The following is a 5,484-nucleotide window of genomic DNA, read 5'->3' as shown; positions in this document are numbered from 1 at the left end:
CGTTAGGTCATGGCTGTGCAGCTGTACCCCGCTAAGCTCTCCTGACCAGGAATGTCTGATAGTGACGGACACTATGGTGTCCAGAGCAGACTAGCACAGCATCAAACACCTTCTCCTTGCTGCCTCCTCCTGAAGGGCAGTCGTGCGCACCAACCACTGAGGTCTGTTGGGAGATTGGTGGCGATTTCCTGATGAGACAGGCTTTTGGTGATGCGTTTTACAGACGTTACATCTGTATTTAGTTGGATATCTTTTCGAAGGTTGAAGTGGTCGGCATAGGCATGGAGGTAGTCTTGTACCTGTACAAAGCGTTTATAAATGTGTCAATACAATTGCGATGATAATTCCGAGTACATTTCATCAGTTGCGACTATTTATTGTGCCCTTTTATAGCTTTACAGGCAATAACAATATAGATTAGCGGGTAGTCCTGTTCAAACATTACCTATTTAAATTGTTACGGTTGCGGATAATCTTAATTAAAAAAACAATAATACATGCCTGCTGCCAGTGAAGGAATTTGCCTTTTAGATTCGAAGGGAAGGGAAAGTCAGGGTACTCCATCCCCTGGGTAGGTAGGTTGGTGACAAGGCTCTTGTATATACTCGAGTGTACTGGGTTCAGTTAGGCCTGTCTTTTCTGAGTACATCCACATGCCACCTAGTGCAGTGAAGCGCAGAAGAGGAGTAAGTGTATTAACTATATCTTGCATGTCATTTTACATTGTATCACCTACTTTCCAGTTCCAGTGCCAAGACCAGTTCATCCTGCACTGTTGAGGAGACCAAACAACGCAGACTCAGATGGCCTGGGCATGTGTTCAGAATGCCGGACAACACCATCTAAAAAAAGCACTACGCTGGACACCTCAAGGAAAACAAAAAAAGAGGATGGCCAAAGACCACCTGGCGCCGGACCGTCAAGGCGGAGCTAAAGACCGTACAGCATGACGAAGTTCTGTTTGGGCCTTGTGCTTTACTGGGAGTGAAGAGGATAAGTAAGTAAGTGCCTACCTTCCAGGTGTTTACAAGCGTTAATTGATGCACGGGGAGATATGGTGGCCCTTCAACCTCACTTTAACATCCTCTTCCAAAAATTTTACAATGCATCGGACATCATTGCTTGTGCCAGCACGAAAAGATTTTCTCCGACAATTTTCATGCTGCCTATATGCACCGATTTAGATCGTTTGTCATGAAAAAGACAAATCTAGCAGGCAAACAACTGATGACATACGTTTTTATACGGAGATGTCTTGTAGGTAATACATGGCTTCCACTCACCGATGCTATCTCCACGTGCATAGACTTCGAATTCGATATCTTGCGGTCGTGCGGCAAGCAGGCGAGCAGCAATCGACCCTGACGGGCCGGCTCCAATCACAGCCACTCGTAATGGTGCCATACTAGATGTTTAACACATGATTATATAGAGACCAGTGTAAGTTTAAGGTATTCTCACGTCGAAGTGTATTATAAAAAGTTCATTGGCATATACTTGACTTAAGTCTAACTGCTAAAGCTTGACACAGACATGTACCAATCGATACATATTGTGTTTTATATGCGATCTTTGTATGAACGGGTATCCCGCTTACGTTTTGTTATTTTTGTAATTACCCACACGTCTCCCGAGCAAAAGTTGTCTCCCGCACCAGTGTCGATCTCAAAATCGAACTTCTTTCCGTTCAGAGAGATGGGTTGCAGGAGCTCAGGGATTTCTCCCTGCCGTTTCACCGTCTGGAGTCTCTGCTTGTAAATGGTCTTCACCGCTGGCTTGTTGCCTCTCTTCTTCTGCAGACAGACAGACTGAAGGTGCCCTTTCCGTTGGCAGAAATGGCAGGTTGCGGTAAGGTATGGGCATACTTTGCTAATATGGTCAGACCTGCCACAACGCCCACAGACTCCCTGTGGAAACGCCCTGGTGTATCTGGGTCCATGGTTAGTCGAGTGCCCTCCACTTGACCCAGGTGGTGAAGAGCGTGGCTCATGCTGCAGCTTATTCACCAGCCTCGGCTGAATCCCATGCACGGTTTCCTTGGCTACCTTTGCCGCATCTTCAGTCTCCATGGCGACCTGGATTGCTCGAGCGTACGACAGTTCGTCATCCTTGATTTTAAACAACGCCTTCAAGACGGCCTCATTGTTCACTGAACAGATGAAGCGTGTGCGCATGGCCTCGTCTAGGGGGTCTTTAATGGATGCGAAGTCACATGTAACTGCATCTTGTCTGATGCGTGCTGCCAGCTCTTGAATCGCCCCGAGCCCCCGTGTATTTTTTTCACTGCCCCAGATGGCTATCGATCATTAGTAAAGTCTGGGAACATAATTAACACTATAACTCTGTGTTCCCCGTATAGCTCGGGATATGTTAAGTGGGGTCAATCACATTTAACTGGACAAGACTGCGGCGACAACGACCAACTTTAAAGTTTGAAGACATTTGGGAAAATTAGTAACATTTCATTCCAGTGCACACACACACGACAACGTCCGGCCATAATAACTGCGACAACAAAGATATTTAGCCGCCATGCCGATGGCCGATCGGGCCGCCGGAGGTCGGTAGCTCGATAGATTGTAGCGTTGCAGATCGTTGGATCCTCCACCAATGGGAAAGGTTGAAGATCTCCGTGTAGGATCTGTAGCGTCGACAGCGTAGACTTGTAGCGTAGTCGTGTGATAACCAGTAGAGAGATGATCCATCGTAGCAGGTTGTTATTGAAGACTGATTTATTTAGTCACCCGAACACATGCAAAATATTTACATACATATACTACATACGACAGCCTAGGTTAATTTTCGTCCATATTGGAACCCGCCTGGCGTCTGTCCTCTCTGGCTCTCTACATCGTATATGACTCACGTACGTCTCCTGGTAGGTAACTATCTTCTCTCTATCTGAGCTTGTCTATTTATACGCTTCTAAAAACAGCTCGACATTTGGATCCGACCGGTTTTTCGTCATTACCCTACGTCCCGTGTCATTACAAAAACAACAACGAACAACGAACAGGACAATAAGTCCCACTGCCTCGCCTGGTTAGAAGCGCCACTGGTTAATTACAACGCACAATGTACAATACAACACTACACTAAACCATGGCTGTTCATTGAGTGAGAACGTTGAACTGCAGACTTCGACCAGGGGATATTCCCTCTCAGGCTGGGAAAAATTATAATTCGAGGGTTACGTAGGAATATTTTGAACATTGACAGTCTGAATACCTGTGCAAAAACACTCGTATAGATACAGGCAGGGAGGCTGAAAACGGCAACCGCAAGCCGCATAGCTGGCCCCCAATACAAGTTCCAGTTGCTCTCAAGATCCTCGACGGATCACTGGCGCCCCCTTGTGAGCAAGAGATAAATGAAGAGGCGGAAACTGAGTCCCGTACGCGTGACGCGCGCGCGCGCTCACTAGAGCCCTATGTTCTTGATTGACCTAGAAAAAAAAATCACGCGTCCCGCACACGAGTGGCTAGCGGACAGATGCTCTGCCACGCCCACAGCTCAGGCCCACAGGTACCTGATCTCTCCTCCTCGATCCATGGCTTTGGACTGCGGTGACATTGCTGCAATTTCCTGGAATTAAGGTATCGATGTGTCAATGGTGTGTTTGCTGAAATATGTAAAACATATATGAAACATTCAGAGAGTATGACTATCTTGACCCAAAACCGGGTCAGTAATAGTAACGCTGAGTTTTCTTAACAACCATTCCTATATACGCGTTGACCTATTTTCACGTGCGGCTACACACACGCACGCACAGACAAATCAGTATATATGGTGCAAGTTATTTGGAATAATCACTAATAGGTAAACGTTCATGTATCGTGTTCAAATTTACAGCTAGATAAAATGACTTACAACTGTGCATACAACAAAACACCGTGTCAAGAACGCATATAAGCTGTAGTTAAAACCTGAATCATCATCAAATCTATATATCAATCCCTGGTACTGATGAAGTTTTGTTACCGGGGTTGTGACTGCACGTTACTTGTAGTACAGAAGCCAATATACACATCATAGTTTGTTATTGCAATTGTGGTGATGTCCGCATCTTTATTATTTATCAAAATAGCATAAACATTAATAAATGATAATTGAATGGCATACTGGTCTGCTCTGTTGGCCCTTAATGCAGCAGTAGTTATAGTTTTGAAATTGAATTCGATAGATTTGATGCTCTCGTTACAGACACTAATTGGGGATATAATCTTTATCCTAGCATTTCTGGTTACTCGCAACGGCTTATATACCCGATAAGACACCGTAGCGATAGCAATTTATGCACCTTGAATACTTGCCTGGCCAAAGTTGCTGCACTAAATCATGGCTTTTTTTCTGTGTGAGCATGTGGCCAACTGAAACTAGGGGGTATTCCTTCTCGTGTTGGAAAAGATTATCAGTCGATGGGCACGGGAATATATAACCTTGACCTTCTTAACGCTTCTTTAAATAATTGTTTCCCAGGGAAATACTAGGGAAACGCATAATCAACAAGCATAGGCCGAATAGCTGGAGTGAACATTCAAACCATTCTCTGCCAATAGCAATGTATGGACCATGGGAAAGTCGTAAACACGTTTGGTCAATGTAGGTGCACTGTACCATGGTCGTTTCTTGGGTAAACAAGTAGGCCAACTACACAAACAGATATATCAATACAATTCCACAGATAAATAATGCAAAAAAGCAATCATGCGGTGCATATATATAGCTGGCGTCGGCGACATTCGATTTCAGCTCAGGAAAGATGATCTTTGCAGGGGTGGGAATATATATTAGCTCAACACACTGGCGCCCACAGGTCTTAAGAAAGTAGAAGCACAGAAGAATAAAATCTTCAGTGATAATAAAAAGCAGGCGCGCTGCATGCTAGGGGGGTCTGGGGGCATGCCCCCCCCCCTAAAAAATGTTGAATGGTAGACGTCTGGAGATGCAATCTGGTGAGTCTTGCGAGAGAGATTTAAGAAAAAAATGTAGAATTTTTTTTTTTAACCCAAAATTTACTGGAAGCACTGTGCTTCCAGTGCTTCTATCTGCGGGCGCCACTGGCTCAACCTACATACTATACATGCGTAAATAACTGGTTCCTAGAGGGAAACCAGATGAAAGACCGGATACCAGAGAAGCGTCGCCTGAGAGGTGTTGATCCTGCCCGCTAAGCGCGAATCTTGCGCGCAGTTCCGCGGCAAGGCGCACGCGACCGCGGGAACCTCCTACGAAAGTATCACGCGCTGGCAGCTATGAGCGTGAGCGTGCGCGTGTGCGTGTGTGTACATGTGCGCGCGCGTGTGTGTGCGCGTGCGTGTATACGTGTATGTGTGCGCGTGCGTGTGTGCGTGCGTGTGTGTGTATGTGTGCGTGTGCGTGTGCGTGTGAGTGTGTGTGTGCGTGTGCGTGTGCGTGTGAGTGCGTGCGTGCGTGCGTGAGTGTGTGTGTGTGTGTGTGCGTGCGTGCGTGCGTGCGTGT

At 46.1% G+C, this 5,484-nt stretch overlaps 1 protein-coding gene across 1 annotated transcript in view; it reads left to right on the top strand.

The window, feature by feature from the left end:
• The first annotated feature begins 3,460 nt into the window (after positions 1 to 3,460).
• Positions 3,461 to 5,484, top strand: part of LOC106812309 (flavin-containing monooxygenase FMO GS-OX5-like) — a 17,346-nt gene continuing 15,322 nt past the window's right edge. The window contains exon 1 of the mRNA XM_014816151.1: positions 3,461 to 3,596. The gene's annotated coding sequence lies outside the window, so the exon portion shown is untranslated. The remainder of the gene's footprint in view (positions 3,597 to 5,484) is intronic.

Source organism: Priapulus caudatus, unplaced genomic scaffold (genome assembly GCF_000485595.1).
Source record: "Priapulus caudatus unplaced genomic scaffold, Priapulus_caudatus-5.0.1 Scaffold632, whole genome shotgun sequence".
NCBI classification, from domain to species: Eukaryota; Metazoa; Priapulida; class Priapulimorpha; order Priapulimorphida; family Priapulidae; genus Priapulus; species Priapulus caudatus.
The sequence above is the reverse complement of the archived record's forward strand: the minus strand, read 5'-3'. Positions and strand labels throughout refer to the sequence as shown.